At 43.7% G+C, this 20,765-nt stretch overlaps 2 pseudogenes; both read right to left on the reverse strand.

Annotated features, from left to right (window-relative positions):
- Window positions 1–7,947: 7,947 nt before the first annotated feature.
- LOC112479778 lies at window positions 7,948–8,066 on the reverse strand (annotated as a pseudogene).
- A 12,127-nt stretch (window positions 8,067–20,193) lies between these two features.
- On the reverse strand, window positions 20,194–20,312 carry LOC112479792 (annotated as a pseudogene).
- Window positions 20,313–20,765: the final 453 nt, after the last annotated feature.

Below are 20,765 nucleotides of genomic sequence, written 5' to 3' on the forward strand. Positions count from 1 at the left end.
GAAAAGGGATGATTTCACTTTGTACGTGCCTTTTAACCTTTAGCCTTGTCTGATTTTTCTGCCCCAAATTTATATTTGATATCTGGCTGTATAAGAGTTCATCTTGCAAGCATGGAGATGAAAGTCACAAATAAGGAATGGCAGAAGGAGGTGGTAAAAGAATTTGGTCCCTGGCAGCTTCATGGAGCTTCTGTGCCTGCCCTGGACTGCCTTACCGCTCCTCTTGTTACTTGAGAAAAATGACCCCTATTGGGTTACATTGCTGTCGTCAGTTTCGTGTTACAAGCACCTGGACACCATCGTGACCAATGCACTCCTTTGTCTTCTGAACTCATAAAATTACCACTACTACACACATCACACCGAATCTTCATGACTTATTTACACCGGCTTCTCCTCAACGTCAGTGAACTACATGGGGGGCAACACTGGGTCATACGTAGCCTCGTGCAGTATATTTTTATCCCACCGATGAGTTTTTATTTAAAAGAAACCTTTAATGAATTCTTTGAGCTTTGACCTCAGATAATAAGCTCGAGCATCCTACTGGTCATCAACAACTCTGGTCTCATCCTGACTTTCTTTCCCACCAGTGCCAAGACGGGGTCAGAGAAAAGAGACATCAAAGGCAGAGGGGGGTTGGCGGGGAGACCTGCTTGATGTGAGAAAAGAGGGTGAAGTCTTTGCTGGGGTGACTACAAAGACGCACTTCTGTGAAAATGGCTGCTGGATCACCAGGTCATTATGTTTGCCATTCACCTTGCATGGGTCACAGGACTCGAAGACAGATTCCTGCAGCCAGAGAGTCTAAGCTCGTCGCGAACACGACTCCAACCTGTCACTGGGTGCCCTCCCCCCTCCTTTTAGGGCCTCTGCCTCAAAGGATAAGGAAGGAAGAGTCAAAGTTGATTCGAGGGTGACGAGGTGACTAGGAGGATGGCTTGTCATGAAGAGAAATCGGCAGTCAGGGGTAGGGGGGTGGGGTACACGGTGGGCTCGCATCTGATAGCCAATGGATGTGTGCCTTGGAGAGCTGTTAGGATGGACGTGGTCCCTGAAAATGTGAGGATGGAAATGATCCCTTAAGAGCAAGAATCAAAACAGGTTGGGACTTTGGGGAATCTCTCAATTTGGGTGAAAAAAGAGAAACAAACGGCATTTTTGGGGGCAGTGAGACTCTTCTGCATGATTCTGTAACGGAGGGTGCAAGTCATTATACATTTTTCAAAACCAACAGAATGTACGAGACAAAGAATGAACTCTCAACTATGGACTTTGGTTAATAATATTGTGTCAATATTAGCTTATCAATGATAACAAATGTGCCATAATAATGCGAAGTGTTAGTAATAGGGGAGTCTGGGGTGGAGGAGGGAGGCAAAGGGGGGTCGGTGGGGGAGTTATATGGGAAATCTGTACTTTCTGCTCAATTTTTCTGTAAATCTAAACCTTCTCTAAACTATTAATGCATTAATTAAAAAAAATCACAAAAAATCATTGAGAAAGGAAAATGGGGAGGAGGAAAACAAAGAGCTCAGTGTCTCGGACACCAAGGAAGAAAGAGGTGAGGGGTGGGAAGGAGCACTCTGGGTAAATGGGACTGATGCTCAACCAGGGATCAGAATAACCAATATCCAGCCATTTACCATGTGAGACCTTGGGAAATTCACTTATTATCCATTGCGCCTGGAGTTCAGTGTCCTCATCCGTGTCGTGAGTATACAAAATATCAGAGTGTTTTCTTAGAACTTGGTGAACATGTTACTGATGGTTTTGGAGATGCTGGAATGTGACCTTCGATAATATTGAATCACATCGTGAGAAAGTTATCTGCTTTCCAGTTCAATTTCAGCCCTAATTGGGTCAAGTAGAAAGTGTCGGTTTGGAGCAAGAATGACTTTAACACTTCTGACATGTAATTGCTGATCTCATTTTTAAAAATTGTGATAAAATATCTGTAACATAAAATTCACCACTTGAACCATTTTTGAGTATAAGGCTCAGCAGCATCGAGTATGTGTACGTTGTTGTGCAGTCAGCAGCTCTGTCCATCCATCTGCAGAACCCTTTCCTCATTCCATACCGGAACCCCGTCTCCACTGAATGCTAAGTCCCGCCCCCCGCCCGCCCCCAGGCCCTGGCAAGCGCCCTCCTACCTCCTGTCTTTATGAATTTGACTAATCTAGGTCTCTTATACAGATGGAGTCATACAGTATTTGTCCTTTTGTGAGTGGCTTATTTCACTTAGAATAACGTCTTCAAGGTTCATTCATGTTGTAACATGTGCCTGAATTTCATTCCTCATTAAGGCTGAATAAAATAGTCTATCATCTGTCAGTGGATGTTTGGGTTGTCACTACCTTTTGGCTACTGTGAATAATGTTGCTCTGAACATCAGCCTACAAATATCTCTTCAAAACCCTACTTTCAATTCTTTTGTGTATATACTCAGTAGTGAAATTGCTGGATCTTATGGTAAATCTATGCTTAATTTTTTGAGGAAACACCACACTGTTTTCCACAGTGGCTACACCATTTTATATTCCCGACAGCAGTGCACAGCAGTTTCGATTTCTCCACGTCCATGCCAACATTTGTCTTCTGTTTTTTTTTTTTTTTTTTTTAATAATAGCTATTCTAATGGATGTGATCTCATTTTTAAGCAAAGTATGAATGGACTTTGGACTCTACGCCTTGACAGGCCGTGGTATCTAGTCAGAATCATGCAAGGAATTCTGGGAACACGGCCACCTGAAGAGGCCCCCACTCAAGCTCTTTGCCCCTTTTATAGGCAGTGGCTGAAACTTGTGGGCACCTCGATGTGAGTAAGTCCCTGGCTCTGCTGAAATCCTCATGGGAAGACTGGTGTTGCACAGCTCATGAGCTGGACGGTGGCTGGACAGCAGTGTTTTGGCCTAGGTCCTGGGAAAGGTCTGGCATTTGGGGAAGGGATGGGGTTGATATTGACCCCTTGTGAGTGAGCCAGGCCTCCGTGAACCCAAAAGGCCAGGAGGAAGTTCAGTAGAGCTGAGCCCTCCTAGGCTCTGGGTCGAGCAGTGAGACAAGAGAGCTGGCTTCCTCCAGTGGCCAGGTGTCCACCTTCGACTGTAGGCCCACAGGCCAGAGTCAGTTTGGCTTTAAAATTTAATAACATTGTTTTGTTGCCACTGAATTGCTTTCTACTGGTTCTTCTTATTTATGACTAATGATTTTGCTTCTCCGCTTATGAGAAGTATGTACAGTTTTCTTTCAAAGTAAACGTTAAGTTAAAATATGCGAACCATTTTAAGAAAAACACTAAGTTAATAATAATGTAGGGGCAAATAGATATGGTAAAACTTGGGAAGGCGGTCCGATAATCTAGACTGAAGTTTGGGGATGTCTGGTCTATGACATGCTTTTTGCACAGACGACAAATGTGTGTGAAAGTATTTTATGAGCTGGGAAGTACCCTTTGGGTGCCATATATTGCGATTCTCATGACAAATGCTGTGGAGTTGACTCAGTCGAGTACTGTGGGCAGGAATTTGATTGTGGAGGTTTAACAAGTAAGTGGGAGGCAGAGAAGAACAGGTGCAAGCAGTAGGCTGAACAGGTTTAGTGGCGGACTGAAGAAAAATGTGACACTTTCTTGTTTTTAAAGAATGGAGATGCTCTGGGGTTCTCACAGATGGAGCAGGACGGGAATGTCACTTGGCAATACATGTGGGGTGGAGTCCAGGCAATGGAGCCTTATCCTGGGTAAGGCAGGAGAGGTAGAATTTGGGGCAAGAGTGAGAAGGTCACTGCCCCCCTCAGAGGCGAGGGCTCGTGGAGTTGAGGGCCAGCAGGTAGCCTTGGTAGCCTTGGAAAGCAGGAGATGAGATGTGGGGACCAGACTGGCAGTTCATTCTCGATGGGAGGGGAGACTGCTGGGAATGGAAGCGTGAGAGCCGCCTTCTTCAGACTCTGTGTGCAGGAGCATCTCATGTGGAGAGCTTTTAAAATGCAGATTCCTGGGCTCTTCCCTTCGACTCTACATCAAAATGTCTGAGGGGCCTGGGAATTGCATTTTTAGACTCCTGATGCTGGCAAGCAGTTAACCACACGTAGGAAATACAGTGAGGAATCAAAGTGAACAAAAGACTTGGCAACTTGGACGGAGTTAGGGGTCACAAATGTGTTATTGTTTGCTTTTCGTCCCATTTCATCTATTTGGAAGGTATCTACTACGCTCCAATATGTCTGGTGCTGCAGGAAACACAAATAAAGAAAGCAGAGCTCCTGTGTCTGTGGAACTGGTCAGCAACTCCAAGTTCTGTATGTCCTCAGCAGAGGTCCGGGCTTGTGACAGAGATGTGTGACAAAGAGGAGGTTTGACTTTGGGAAGTGTGAATGTCTGGGCATTGGTGTCAGCAGAGGCAAGGGGCAGATTTAGCCTGAACATTTAGTTTCCCTGCTGAATCTAGGCTCGAGGTAGGCATAACATCCGCTCATGGGAGGGGGCGAGTTTGGTGTCCTTCTACGCCATTGCCATTAGGTATGACATCTGGATGACAGAGCCAAGAGATTAGAACTAGGAATAGACAGGCAAGACCGAAGTCCTTGGGAAGAAGTGGGCCAGGATCCTGGGTGCTGGATGACTTCTGCAGCACCAGCTGATGTCTGCTGCTTCATCAGTGTGCTGCAGATGTAAGGATTATCAGTGAGCATCATGGGCTTGTAGGCCTGTGGCAGGTCTTACCCCACCTCTTTCCTGGGGATGACATCGGTTCCTTCTGGTCTGGAGCTCACAGAGACCTCTCTTGGTGTTGGTGCTGGCCATCTTCCAATGAGATTAAAACTGACGTACACATATAATGTGCCTTAAAGGTATCTCACAAGCTCTCTTGTCTGTTGAGATCTGCATGCTGCAATTCTCCTTAGGATTGAAATCTAGGGGTTTTAGGCAGAAGCAGGTGATGCAGCTTTGAGTTGGTGTTGAGGCTCGAAGACTGTAGCATTACAATCTCCAGTTGCCTGTGATTCAGAGCTAGTTCAGACAGTCTCCCCTTCAGAAATCTATGCAAATATAAACTTCATTTGCCACAAGGCTTGTAGGCAGTTGGCTGCTAAGATGCTTACATGGAATTCGGACAGCAACGTGTCTTGCCCACTCTGGACTATCATTAAGCACACACTCCAAATGTTCGCCTTGCTGGTTTGGTTTCCTCCATTCTATTGTCCTTTCTCACTCTTTTTCTTCTTGCCACACATGGTATGCCCCTCGCTATCTTTCCCTTTAGTTGTACCAGATCGACTATTCAACTGCCGACAGTTAAGCAGAGACTGTCTCTTCTCTTGCCTTCCCAGAAAGAGGCCACGATTGTTCCAAGTAGCAGGAGCTCAGAAGTGGGAGGGGCCTGTGCTTTCGCTGGGGGAGGGGGCACTGCCAAAACTCTGGTGGGTTTGAGGTATCATGATGAGGTAGATGATGGCATGTCAGCTCTGGACTGGCTCTTCTCGGAGGCAAGGAGTCATTAGAAGGTCAGTTCTGGGAGAAACTCTGGACCATAGCAGAGTTCCAGTGGAATAGAATTTCTGCATCTAAAGGTACTCAGAGGTACAAATCTCACAGCTGGAAGAAGCCAGTTCTTATTCTGTTCTGATTTGATCTTTAGGCTTTCAGGTCGAGACAAATCTGTCTCAGTCACAATGTACAACTTAATATTAAAGGCTCTGAGAAGTCCTGTACCAAGGAAGCCTGTTTCTTTTCATTCTGTACTCCCTAATATTATTAAACCACAGAACGTTTTCCCCCCACATTTTATTATGTACTTCCTGGAAAACGAATGTTCTACAAACTACTTTTTGGAAAGCACTCTTCCAAGAATTTGATAATTCCCAAACTTTCAGGCTTTAAAAAAGATCTGTGTTTCCTTGGTGATTAGTAAGAATAATCTTTGAAAAAGTTAGAAACGCTTGTTTTTTCTTTCTTTAGAAACAGCAAAAAAAAAAAAAAAAAAAAAAAAAGATGCTTTAATTAACGTACACTAACTGCTATAACAACTTTCTAAATTTTGAAATCTTAAAGTATAAAGGTTGATTTCTTCATTGTGCCACGGTCTAATGTGGTTATTGAGGAGCTCTGCTCCATGCAATCATTCAGGGATCCACACTCCTCCCATTCTGTGGCTTTGCCATCTTCAGAATGGGACTTCGAGGTCCCCCGGTGTGATCTAGCCGTAGATGAGGGAAGAGAGAAAGAGAGAAGACACACGCTCTTAACTCCTCGGGCCGTGAAGTGACATAATCACTTCTGCTCATATTTCATGGGTGAGATGTGGTCTCATGCTTCTCTTAATGTTTATCCCATTTTATGGGTGAACAAACTGTAGTTTACCCATAAAATGGGATACACATTAACAAACATGTTAAAGAAAAAAAATTAAAATAAATTATGTTGGATGATTTTTCCCGATGTGGAAGTGTATTTGTAATTAAGTAAATGCGATAAGCATATTACCCTTTAATATGTACATGTGCTTTCCTAGATGCACGTGTGCTAGGAAAGATGACTTAGCTGTGCGTCTAGAAAAATGAAACCTGCATGGAGAACATCTCAGTTACATCTGCCACTGTGAGAGAGAGTTTAGGCGTCTGAGTCCTATTTCAATGCTCGTCTTGGTGGGACAACAGAGAGAAGAGACTGAAGAGATGGAGAAGGTGACGGACGCTACTGGGAAGAAATTGAGGGAGGAGGGCGGAGTCTGTGGAGCGAAGAGGAAAGGATCCCCAGGAGCTAGGCTGGGAGATGAGGAGCCAAAGAAGCCGTGATCTCCTTGAACAGAAGCCCAGTGCCTCTCCACCTGGGTGCCACCCATGGGTTACAGGTGTTCAGAGATAATGGTCTTTCAGGCCTTTGGGAATAGGACAGGGTGGGCGACATCCTGTCTCTAAACATCTTCCATTTACCTCATTGAATCATACCAACATCATCATTTTCAGGATTTGGCATGATGTGAAAAATTCTAGGCAGAACCACATCAGCTCAATATCGGTGCCAAGGCCCTGGGTGACACCAAGCGTAAGGAGCCACGATCAACTCATAAATTACCATACTTTATTAATTTACACCATATGGCATAAATGCCTGCCAAGCAAGGGATAAATCAATGTGAAGGAGTTGAAGAAAATATGACAAAGAGAAAATAAGGATTGGAAAGATAAGAAGAAGCCACGCGTGAGGTTGGGACACAAACAGGCGAGTGGAACAAACTCGCTGGAAGTTAGAAGGAACTGGCTCCGAGCTTTCTAGCTGCCAGTGGGGTGGAGGGAGGGAAAGACGATGCTATCCACTGCACATTCCACAGTATCAATGAGATAAAAATAAATTAGACGTTCAGTAGAAGCACAGTTATTTCTAGCACTGAAATGGGTCCTAGAAGATGACATTATTTTTCATGATGACCCAACAAACCATTCGCAGTATTCTCACAGTCTATACGAACACGTGCATCGTAGGAGTTTTGATCATAGTGTCGTTCAAGGTCTGTTCACGACAATGCTCCAAAGTTCAGTCCGGGAAAAGCAGTTTGGGACGGGATGAAGGCGCAGCCAGGATTGCGTCGTATGAGAAGATGGCCAGCATCTCTGAGACTGCCCAACACGCAGATGAAAATGCAGTGCCACACGCCGGCTGTCACTTTGGCAAGGCTGTAAAGAATAATTCAGAAGAAGAATAATGCCTTGAACCAGTGAGTAGAAACTGGTATTTTTTTATGTGACTGAATTGATATAGCCTTCTTGCCTGGCAGTGAGACAATAAAAAAACACTTCAAGATGAGGATAGCCTGGAGTATGTATGTATGTATGTATGTATGTATGTATGTATCTAACCATCTATTTATTTGGTAAGGCAATCCTTGGTTGACCTCACAGATTACAAAGACCTTGTCAGTTTACAATCTCTTATTTTTTTATTTTTTATGCCTGCAGCACCCGGTTTTCCTAGGTGGTCTCCCATCCAAGTACTAACCAGGCCCGACCCTGCTTAGCTTCCGAGATTAGACGGGATCGGGCTTGTGCAGGGTAGCATGACCGTAGACTCTTCCTAGGAAATTCACTGAAGGAGACACTCCTGGGTGTACCCTGAGGTGTAGCTACAAAGATGTTCACTGTGTGTGGCTCTGATATCTAACAGAGATAAATAGGGGATCACACAAATCATAGTTCACCCACAAAATGGGACAAACCTTAAACATGTTAAAGAACGAAATTAAAAAGTAAGTTCTGTTGGTTGATTTTTCCTGATGTGGAAATGTATTTGTAATTAAGTACATGAGTTAAGCATATTACCTTTTAGTATGTACAGTATCATCTCATTTTCTTAAATAAAAAAACACGTGTACATGTACCACACCACACACACACACACACACACACACACACACACACACACACACACCCCAAAATGTAAATAGTGTTTTTCTTCTTAGGGTGGTATTCTAAATAGTACCTTTTTGAGTACATTTTTTTTTTTCACTTTCTCTGTTTCCTTTTCCTTGTCTCTACACTGAGAAATAAAATCCCCTTGGAAAGGGGTGGCGATGACTTTCGTGTGCTCTGTCGCAGAACCAGAACCGTGGCCTGAGAGGGGTTCATCCATTATTCTCCGCAGGCTAGTTTCCTTTCTCTTTCTCTCCCTCTTAACCCATTTTTTAAAGGGCTGGATAAACCGTTGGTGGAGCTGGCGGGAGTGGGGACTGCAGGCAGGGGGAGGGGAGTCACCGGTATATTTTAGGGGTGGCTGAGCAGGCTGGGGAGAGATTGCGATTCACTAGCCTCCTCTGTCCGTGGAGCAGCCTCTCACACGTTGCCTTCACTGTCGACATTTGTCTTCTTAGACATTAAAAAAACAAACTCAAACAGGGTCAAGTAGAAGAAAAGGAAGGCAAAGAAGAGGAGGAAGAGGAAAATGAGAAAGAAATGAAGGAAGGAATTCTTTTTAAAATAAAGGAAGCTAGAAAGTTACAAGGAGAGTAAAACTAGAACATTGCCAGCAAGGTGAGAAAAATAAAGGAAGCGGAATAGAACATTAATTAAAAATCAATTTAAAATCTTCATAAGATTCAGGAGATAAAATAGGTAATATTTAAAATAAGAGATAAAAGGCTCGAAACTGATAAGATAAATGGTTAAAAACATAAAAGAGGTAAAATGTTAAGATAAAAGACTCATGAGATAAAAAGCTAAAAATGTAAAAGTCGATGGGATTAGCAGTTAAGTTCAGGAATTCGGGTCTGAAAGGACTAGGCTGAAAATATGAAAACTCAGTCTTCAGAAGTCCATAGGGTTGAGTACTTCAGGGGACTGATAGGTTTCCTGGTGGCTCCCACAAATTTTCTGGTGACGTCTGGGAGAGCCGGTGCCTAGATCCTCCCATGGCTGGCAGCAGGCTTCTTTCTTACCTAAATTCCCAATCCCAACGTGTGTGTGTGTGTGTGTGTGTGTGTGTGTGTGTGTGTTCTTACACACCCAAGCAAACAGTTCCCTGACATCACTTGGGTGTCCTACAATTCAACTCAATTCTGATACTAACTACCTGGAGACCGTGTCAGATTCCACAAGTTAAAGGTTCAGTCCTATAAGATACCCCCCGATTTCACTTCGGATGCTAATCGCAGATCCAGGTTGTCTGTCGCCTGTGCTTTAGACTGACCGACTACAGGTGAGACGGTCCAACAACCTGCTCGCTTGGTTCGATTAATTTGCTAGAGCAGCTCTCGGAACTCAGAGAAACCTTTTCCTTGCTGGGGGACCTCTTTATTACAGGAATAGCCAGACGGGAGAGATGCACAGGGCGAGGTACAGGGAAGTTGAAGGCAGCTTCCATGCCCCTCCTGGTAAGCCACTGACCTGGAACCTCTTGAACTCTCTCTGGTTTTTATAAAGGCTTCATTAGATTGGCACGATTCATTAAGTCATTGACTTTGGGAGACTGTTCAGCCTCCAGCCCCGCTTTCCTCCCCAGAGGTGGGGGGCGGCACTGAACGTTACAACCCTCTAATCACGTGGTCGTTTTCCCTATGACCAGCCCCCATCCTTAGGTAGGGTCCAAAAGTCACCTCATTAACGCAACAAAAGACACAACACAACATTATCATTCTCATCTCTTAGGAAATTCCAACAGTTTTAGGCACTCTGTGCCAGAAACGGGACAAAGACCAAACATATATTTCTTGTTCTAAATCACGATATCACAGCCTCCATCGTTGGCGCTTGGTTTGGGTTTGAGAACCTAAGGCGTCCTTTGCTCTTCACAGCTCACAGCTCTCAGGGTCCACAGTGTAGCCTACGAGGCCCAGCAGAGCACTGTGCAGCCTACCTCTTCAGGCCTGGAAGCCGAACCGCGCAGAGCAGGCTGATCAGGGCGCGCCACGCCCTCGTGCCCCTTTGCCTCTATTTATTCCAATCCCTGCGCCTTGCATTGTGCCTGGAGTGCCATTCCTCCCTGTTGTTGCCTGGCTAGATTTTACCTACCTTTGAAAAACAGCTCAAGAGTTATTTCCCCTGAGATGCCTTTTCTGCATCTCACCAGCCTGCGCTCTCCCACCCCGAGTTAGGTTTGGTTTTCGACCACACTGCAGAATACTTGTCGATTTTGCTGGTCTTCCTTCCACAGGGGCCACTGAGAGAACTAATAACAAAGCACTAACCATCCATTTTCTCATCAGATCCTCAACCACCCTGCAGAATAGGCCCTGATATCCACATTTTACAGATTAAGAAACAAAAACTTAGTCGCTTATTTCTTCGACAAATCTTCATTGACCTCCTATTATGTGCCAGGTTTCAAGGGGTTAAATAACTTGCCCACAGTCACCCATTTAGAAAGCTGCAAAACCCTTTCTAGAACTCAGGCCCATCAAATTTCAAGCCCGTGTGTGCTCTTACTACTATTTTTTCCTCCTCAGCACATAGTAGATGTTCAACGAATGTTTGTTGGAAAAATGAATGAATGGACGCAAGCCCTTAATGTAATATGCAAACGAGAATGAGGGCCTGGGCAATCCAGTCCTTCCTCTCATTGGCCTCCTCTAACAATTAGCTACGATGTCATTACTTGAAGGCACTTGTTTTCATCTTCCATATATGCCTCAAAATAAGGTGGTGCACACGGAGCATGTTAGCAAGATGTCAAAGGCAAACACACAGGTTGAGATGAAGCTTCCTTGGGAGTCTTCCTTTGAGAAGGCAAACAGGAAACAGACTCTAGAGTTTTCAAGTCTTCGAGATTTCTAGGATTCATTTTTATGGTTTGGGAGTGGAATGTACAGTTTAAGCAAACACAATTAAATCCAAATTACCCGTGGCCAAGCAGCTACTTGCTGTCTTCCAGTGTGGAGAAGCGGAGGGCTTCTTAGGACCAGACCATATAAAAAAAAAGGTATGGAATGATTTTTTTTTTCTTTTTTTTGTAAATGGTCATTTAAAACACACCAAATTCCTGAAGAGGTTGCTGTTTTGTTTATTTTTTAATTTGTTAGTGTCATAGAGCATGAAATCTTATTTAAAAGGCACTGCTCTTTCTTGAGAAAGATGCCCAGGATTTATATTCTCGGAATCTAAATCTAGAAACCAAATGCAGTTTTTGCTTCTTTGGGGCGTCTCTGTATTCTTTAAAATATGCTGGTGCTTTTTTTTTTTTTTTCTTTGATAAAGATTCTTCAGAGTCAGAGTGCAGGCAATTTGTTGTGACTCCTAGTGAGTTGATTTATATGGAGATTGTTTTAAATATAGCACATCTCTTGGTACATAATATATATGCTAGCGAGCGTCGTCTCCATATGGTTGGTGCTGGCCATTTGAATAAAGTACCAGATGGAAATCATCATTCAGATTATTCCTTTCCCATCTTCTAAATGCAAACAGCGAAATGGGAAGCCATTTTCAAATCTTGTCAGATACCTTCAGATGATCTGGTATTATAATGGCCTTAACTGCTATAATGGGGCTCTTTTACAGATGGCAGCCGAGGCAGATCAAAACCCTTTATTAGTCCTTCTAAGAACTGTCATATACTTTCTCTTCTCTATGGTTCAAAACACAAAAGGCCCTTTGTGCCTTTAGAAACTTAGCTGCAATTTCAACTAAAAAGAGAAGCACATTAGCCACTATTATGCATGAGCCATATCATCAGCATAAAAATGAATTTGTACTATTTTGCCACATGTGATGTATTATTGCTGGACTATGTAAACAATACTGGGTCTGAAATTGAGCCTTGGGGACTCCCTTTACAACTGACAAATTGAGAAACAAGGCCATCAACTCTCACACATTGCATCCGGTGAGTAAATAACTCAGCCAAGATCCATTTCCAGCCCAGTCTGAGATAATCTCTGTCCTGTAATAATAAATCACAGTCAAGGGCGTCGGATGCCGCAGGCGGATCTATAAACCTGTAAACACTGCTGTGCTACACGGTTTTGATCTCTTGTGAAAGCTCGAGCCAGATCATTCCCGGGTTTCATCTCAGCATTGGGCATAATTGCATTCGCAGCTCCCGTCTGCCCATCGAAAGCAGCGGGGTTGCTCTTTGGAAGAAGGTGGCGGTGGTAGCCTCCTTCCTCCCTTTGTTCATTCTTTGGTTTTCTTGGATTCAGTGGGAGCCGGTGCCTGCACTGAGGATCAGGTCACAGAGACCCGGGACCAGCTCCGTTTATTCCAGAGGAAGGAAGCAGAGAAAGACTGTGTGGCGAAGTTGAATTGCTGAGGCAAAGGGGTCTCTGTCACAAGACCTGGAACTAAGTCAGAAATGGCCTGAGCAATAGCAAATTTGCTCAGTCCTGCCTCGCAATTGTTTTCCTTTGCTTAATGGCTTCTGGACGTGGCTTCACAGGCTTAGCCGTCTGTTTCGTGCCTACCTGGGGCCCAACAGGACGGTGAACACTTGCTGTTTGTGTAGGGTGAAACTTTATGCTTAGCAGTCCGTATTTAGGTCTTTAACGTACCCTGAAATATGCAATAGCGAATGCATTTCTCTTCTCGTACTTTATCTGCTGAATCTGGGATGCTCATGAGCTGGTGAGCCAAAGCTGGGGAGATTGGCAGAGGGTACTGAGAGAGAATTCGGAGTTCCAGGTAAGACGCAGAACTCCATTTATGATTGATAGTGGCAGGAGAGTGACTTAGCATTTGTTAAACACAGCAAGTCCTAGGCACAGTTCTTCTGGGCTTAGAAAGGTTCTTTCATGTAGTCCTCCCAGTAATCCTGTTGGCAGATGAGAAACCCTTGTTGAAGAGAGAACAAACCCAAGGCCCAGAGAGGCAAAGTAGTTTCTCTAAGCACACATAGCTAGCAGAGTGACAGAGCTGGGGTTTAAAACTAGTTCGTTGTGGCTGTGGGCTCATGCTCAGTCTCCTAGGCCTTATATCTTAAATGTATGGGACCTCTTTGTCTTAAGGCTGCGTAAGCAAATAGGATTCATGCCAAATCCGGTCGATTAGTATTAGGGCCTGGAATGCTTCGTTGAGAACGATTCTTCTTGAGAAAGGTTCTGTGGTTGATTAATGATGTCTGGCCTGGGGGCTGGGCAGAACTGTGCTGTGCGAAGTTTGTGTTGAATAGTAATGTATATCCACAAGAAGCCTGATGCTTATAAGTTGGTAGTGATACACTGTTTACATCCTGTTGGGAGGAAACTTCTACAAAAAGAATGCCTCCTGATTGTCACTCTGGGAACTATCAAGTTATGGTCAGCGTTTCAGGGGCTCATTTCCTTGGAAATGGAACACACCTTCTTGGAAGTGGAAGGCACCCTGGAAATACCGAGGGTATTGCATCCTGAAAGCATCCTATTTAGAGAACAATCATTTTCCATCTTCCAGTTGAGTTGGAGAAAAAGTAATAAGTGAACAAAACCTAAATAAATGATCACAACAAAAACTCCTCCAACCGTTAGGAGGCGCTATAACCAATTACCCTTAATTTATAAAAGCTTTGTGGAGTGCTTGCTGGCTATTCTATTTTCTTTTCACACTCGTTTTTGTTCTTTGCCTCATTTCTCTACCCCTCCTCAAAACAAATCAGCCACCCAATGGTCCAACAAACAAACATCTCCACCAAGAACCCCTTTTTAAATCATTTTTTTTTCTTCATAGACCCCATATTTTAAATGCGTCGATCTAGCAAACTTCAATTAGTAATAAAGATTTATTTTTGGATTTTCATGAATCAAAGACTGCCTGTGAGAGCTTCTGCTCAGAACATGACAAAAACTGAAAATCAAAGAAATTCAGTGATTTAGTTGCCTGCGTAGCCTTATCAAGGACAAACGTACAGGTTCTACTGGGCTTTACATAGTGATGGAGATTGTGTGCCAATACTCATTATTGCCTTGGGAGACTTCTGGGAGGGTATGTCTTGAAACCCAGTTGGAGAACCAAATCCTTAACTCCTGAGTGCCTGGTGGAAATTTTGTAAATATAGGATGCTGTCTCCCTAAAAGAAATACCTAGTGATTCCTTTTCTTCGCCAAATTTGATCATAAATTCAGGCTTCTTTCTCAGGATTAAAATTTCTATTTTGGATGTTTAGTTACACATGAATAACATCTTTAATTCTGGGGTCTGAGGACTCACCAGGAACACCAGGCCACATTTAGTTTAAATTAAATCACCTTAAAGGTCTCCTATGATTAGTTGTTAATAATCAAAGAGACCAGAACTCAGGACATTAGGGATCACTGACAATTTTAAAAATTAGACCACACTTCCTCCCAGATACGATTTTTAAGAACTTCAAATAAAAATAAACAGGTTTTCTGGCTGCAAGATTTCAGTGTTTGTTTCATTCCCCAGTTATCTGGAACCCAGCTGTCCAGATGTGTCCGAGAGATGGAAAGATGGTAAAAGTCCTAGGAAACAAGTTTAGTTCCAGCAGTAACTGGAGTTTTGCTAGATTAGGGATTAATACAGGGCCCATCTTTCATTCCCTCTATATTATTTCCTACCGCCTGCTGAGCACTATAACCCAAGGGCCAACGGCAAAGATGCCTTAGAAATCAAAATCTGTGAATCTGATGACAAAGTATGTTTATTATTTGGTTTCTTCCACTGATGGGGGCAGGGGAAGAATTTTCCTACTGGACTAAACTTAAAAGAAGTGACAGTTTTGTGGCAGAAGTGATTCCCAGCCAGGCTTTGCATTCTAAATCAATCCTAGCAGTTACTCAGTCACACCCACCCCCACACTCTATCCTTGACTAAAAACCTTCCTAATGATAAATCGCAAATGGTTTCTTGGTGGACTCACAGCAGAGTAGATGGGAGAGGTGATTTTTTTTTTTTTCCTGAAAAGAAAGAATACGGAAGGGACTTAAATGTAAACATCATCAAGAAAAATTAAAGGAAGCCTTTTAAATGTATCATCTGCCGTTTAATCGGGGCAAGAGTCTTTCAACAAGACTTCAGTGGGATGGTTGCAGGAAGCCACGGAGGGGAGCCCAGGATGAGATTTTTCAGAGCCTGATTCGTTGTGTTCTCAGTGTCTGGGTTTTATAGAATTCGGGAGGAGAGCAAAGTGTGACTATGCCTGACAAACCACCCAGGAAATCCAGAGGTTGTTGGTGGCTCAGTGAGTGTAGACCCCAAACAAAAGGACAGATTTTGGAGGTGACAAATTTATGGTCAACTGGGATTCATAAAATGAAGAGAGTGTGAACCAGTGAAATTTGGTGCCCTTCGAAAAATGAAAGGGGACCTCAATTGCCAAGATGGTGCTAGATATGGCCGAGATGTACCTAGGTGGCTGCCAGCTGCCCTTCAGGCGGAATCCAGGCTGGAATCCTCATCCTGGTACAGAAATTAGAAACACTGAAGTATAGTTCTGTAACTTTCTGTCCCTGGGGCTGCGTCTGGCTTGGATATAAAGATGTTTTGAGGAGACCATAAATCCAGCCCGTGACCCTGGCTTCAATCCAGTTCCTTTCACCTCCCTAAATCAGCTCTCAGAGTAACTTGAGCTTAGAGGAAGATAATTCTTCTGACTGTGGAAAATGTTAGACGGTGAAATAGATGTCAAAGATTGGTTGTAAGATCTCTCTAAGAATTAAGAAGAGAGTTATTTAGGCCAGTTCTCTGTCTGCCTAATAGAGTATTGGTATAACGAGTCCTATAAGCCTCAGCTTTTTCATCTATAAATAGGGACTATGGTTGTATAAAGTAAGTAGTGCAGGCAACACACTGAGCCGTGGTGTTATAAGCGGCCCCTAAATAATATTACAGAGAGGTCTTTCCGTCCTATCACTGAGGTGAGAGGTTCTAGCTGACTGGTACTGAGTTCAAGAAGACTCTCTCTTATTCTCTCTCACTCTGCGCATGCACATGCGCACACTTAGGAATATGAAGGAAAGCGTCCCTTTAAAGCCAATGTTGCTTAACCTTTTAGGGCTTGGTCAGAGCTCCAGCCTTTCTGCTTGGACAGCGCCTCAGTTCAGAATGATCTTCAGAAGACTGAATGATGGAGAGCGACATGCCGAACCAGTTTCTCCTTGCACTGAAATGCATTGTTTTGTGATCATTGTCAAGAGACAGTGTTCTCAGTTTTATCATACACGCTTGCCCTGGGCTTAGCCAAATGTGACGATATTACAAAGATCATGGTTTCTGTGTTTCTGACACAGGAATGTGATAATTTTCAGGCACATTGCTAAGTGTTGCACACACACCAGCACATATAACTTTTTGCTAAGACCCTAACGAGTGGCTACAATCTGTCTCCTCGTTTTAATGATAAGGAAATTGAGGTTCAGAGAGTGTAAGTAATTTGGCCACACTCAAGAACCAGTATGTGCGGACCTAGGATTTGAAGTCAGGTTTGTGTGACTCAGACCCCCAAGCTCTTACCCACCCTCCTTTCTTCACCGCTTCTCATTCTGCCAGGCTGACGTGAATGGCCTAATGACACCCTCATATTGACTTGGTTCCAAGATATGGACTTGGGGAGATGGACTGTCATACAACCTCTCAAAAGAATTGCCTGTCATTGTCCTTTTTGCCTGTTACTTTTTGCCTGTCCTTTTCCAGAAGATATTTTGTCATACCAAGCCCAGCAGAGTGAAGACCCAGGCCTTCTCTCTGACGGTTGCTTGCCTGTCTTTTATGACTCTGGTTGTTCCTTACCTTGTAATTTAAGAGACATCATCAAAAGTTCATCTTAGCTATCCCTCTGCCTCTTAGTAGTCAAATCAAAAGCAAAGAAAGATCAGATTTTCCACAGAAATCCAAGTTTGTTGAGCATTTTGCATACGATATCTTTTCAATCTTACCCCGTCCATGTGAAGTAAATGTTCTAATCATCATTCTGCAGGAGAAGGAACCAAAGCTCAGACAGGTACCAGACAGGTCTGAGGTCAGGTGTCTAGTGGGTAGATGAACTTGTATTTTAGATCTAACTTAATACAACGCCCTTGCTTTTTACTTATGTCGAATCCCAATACTCTAATGCAGTGGTCTTCAAACAGTGGCAACTTGGCCCCACAGAGGACATTTGGCAATGTCTAGAGACATTTATATTTATCACAACTTGGGGCAGCTATAGGCAACTAGTGGGTAGAGGCCAGGGATGCTGCTAAACATCTGGCAAGGCACAGGACAGCCCCTCACAGCAGAGAGTTATCAGACTCAAAAGTTAATAGTGCCAAGGTTGAAAGAATCCTGCCCTGAAGGAATACCAGGGAAGCCGTGTGGCGTAGTGACCAGAAGAATAGGTGTACAGGTGCCAGGCCATCCACGAAGAGTATATCTCAACCCCCAGCTCTGCAAGGGAGGTCTGATCACCTCCATGTTACACATAGGGAAACCGAGTCTCAGAGAAGTTAAGCCACCTGCCCAAGATCACACAGTTAGCAATCACTGGAGGTGGAATTCAAACGAAGGCCTCCTGTCAAATCCAGAGGTTTCCTCCCTTATCATAATCGTGCTTCCTTGGATTCTTGCTTTCCTCTTTGAATTTAGACTTTGAGTCGACTTAAATATTGCCGACCTGGCTCAGTGGTTCTCAAACTATGACATGCATCAGATCCACAGGAGGGCTTGTGAACACACAGATTGCTGGACCCCACCACTAGTTTTTGAGTCAGTAGGGCCTGGTGAGAACTGAGAATCTGTATTTCTAACAAGCTCCCTGGTGACGCTGCTGCTGCTGGCCCAGGGGCCACATTCTGAGAACCACTGTTAGGTCTTTAGTGTTTTCTTCTTCCCTTCGGAGTTTTTCCTCTGCCTCCTCCTTACCTCTCCCTCCCTCAACTGTCTGGGAGCACGGGAGGGCTGTGTGTGCAGCCCAGCTCCCACAGACAAGCCGGGGCTGACAGGCCAGTGAAATATTAGTGGAACATGTGAAACCCACATCCTTACGAAGGCTCACTGCAGAGCTCCACCGGATTACATGCCTTACTGGTCCAAGTGTTCTTACGGTCTCCCGGGAGTGAATTAAAATCATTTGCTGGTGACTTAGGCGGATGAGCTGGTCCTGGGTTGGGTCTAATCTGGGTCAGAGAGCGCAGGCTGATCTGTCATTTGAAACAGTGAAATCTCTGCCTCCTTAGGGATCGTGGCTGCCCTCTGTGCAAGGCGGCAAGAGGGCGGAGGTGCAGATGGAAGCCTGTCCCCTGTCCCTTTGTCTGGCAGCTGCTGTTTTCATGGGGTGGCTGCTGCAGGCAGCAGTAGGTGGTCTGCTTAAGGGGCTGGGAAGCCAGGCTTCCTACAGTCCTGAGGGGTTCCCTCCAATTTATTACGTCTATGCTTGGAACATCTGATGTGCTGGAGGTCCAGGAATTTGTGATGGATATACAATCAAGACATGTGCTGTGCTCAAACTAGTGCTAAATAGGCCAAGGAGGGGGAGATAGAAACTAGTGTTTATTGAGCCTGATTATATGGCAGGCATTGCGCTTGATGCTTTGCAATCATCTCATTTAATCCTCATAGCAGTTTTGCAAATTAGGTATTCTTACTAGCATGAAGAAACTGGAACTTTGAGAAGACTACTGACTTACCCAAGCCCATAAACCTTGTAAATGGGGTAAGTGGGGGAGTCAGGATTTAAACCCAGTGTAATCTGATTCCAACAGCTGTTATCTTTCCATTTAATTGGGTGGGGGTGGGGGAGAGAGAGAAAGAGATAGAACTTAAAAGCTTGAGGTTCAGAGGAGGTGAGCAAGCCTACGTAAGTGATTCACTCCTTTTGCTTGGTGCAGAGAAATTTGGAATGAGGAGAAATCAGGCATTAGTACACACCGTGAGGGGTTCGTTTCCGTCTTTGGGTTAAGTGACATGCGGAGCGGATATTTCCCTCAGAGCTTTGTAGAAGGTACAGTCAATTCCAAAATTATTAAAGGACTTTTAGAAGAGGGAATAATACAAAATATTAAGAAGTTGAGAGTTGGTCAGAGTAGAAATGCAATTTGTCCCTCTGTAAACCAAAGTTTACCATCTCATCTTAGATATAGAGACAGAACTCCATAGCCTTTTCCCCTTTTTTATGAATAGGAAAAATAGAGCAACTTGGTTTCTGTAGTTTTCCTGAATTGTGAGAATAAAATAAAAATATATCTTTGTAATTTTATCCTAGCCCAGGAAAAGGTGAAAGAAACATGAGCCCAAGAGATTTGTAACCCACTCTCTCTGTGGTCCTCAAGGCCTGGGTCTTAATTCCAAATAGGAAAGACACTTGAACTGGCACACTTTTTCAGCATTCACTCCTCTGGAGAAAATTGTGACATCCACAGGGTGGGAAGAACCAAACATTTAAACCAGTGTTGTGGATAATTGGCCTTGAGCCTCTTAGTCCCATAATATGCTTAGTGGTGTCTGCAGTAGGCCTGACTTCCAGCACCGGCCATTTGAAATCAGGCCCAATTCACAGCATAAGTAATAATACCTTCCAGTACTTAATGCCTTTTACAGTCCTGTAAGGCATTTGAGTCACATTATCTCATATAATCCTCAGAACAACACTATGAAGGAGATATTTTTATTTTCAGTTTATAGACAAGGATACTAAGTCTTGAAAAGATCACATAGTCCCAACTCAAATTTATTTATTTATTTATTTATTTTTTAGGCGAGGCAACCCTTGGTTGACCTCACAGATTGCAAGGATCTTGTCAGCTTACGATCCCTTATTTATTTATTTATTTATTTATTTATTTAATTAATTCTTATTTTTTACGCCTATAGCACCTGGTCTTCCTACGTGGTCTCCCATCCAAGTACTAACCAGACCCGACCCTTCTTAGCTTCCGAGATCAGACGAGATCGGGCTTGTTCAGGGTGGCATGGCTGTGGGCCCAACTCAAATTGAAATCTTTAAGTCCTATCTGAGGGCTCGTTCACTCTATTTCTATCTGCCTCCTTGTGATGTAAGTTTGACTTTGTTCTTTCAATTTACTGATTAGATTTTGTTTAATATAGCTTTTCCTTGATATAAGATAAACACATATTCTGATTGAAAATACAGAAAAATCAGTGAAGGAACTCTATCACCTTAATTAAGGACAACCACTATCTTCTGCATTTTTTTCTATGCCTGTTGAATCAGTACCTCTTCATTTCGACTGAGTTCAAACTACATATATAGCTTTCAGTTTTCTTTCCTCAGGAGCCCCTAGCACCATTTCTGGAGCCTTAAAGTTGCTCTGAAGAGCTCTGAGTGGATAGAGGGATAAAAGATGAATGCGTGTATTCATAGGTGTCTGTGGGACAGAAAAAAATAAGAAGAAATTGTCTCTATCCTTGAAATG

Source organism: Pteropus alecto, unplaced genomic scaffold (genome assembly GCF_000325575.1).
Source record: "Pteropus alecto unplaced genomic scaffold, ASM32557v1 scaffold21, whole genome shotgun sequence".
In the NCBI taxonomy this organism is placed as follows: domain Eukaryota; kingdom Metazoa; phylum Chordata; class Mammalia; order Chiroptera; family Pteropodidae; genus Pteropus; species Pteropus alecto.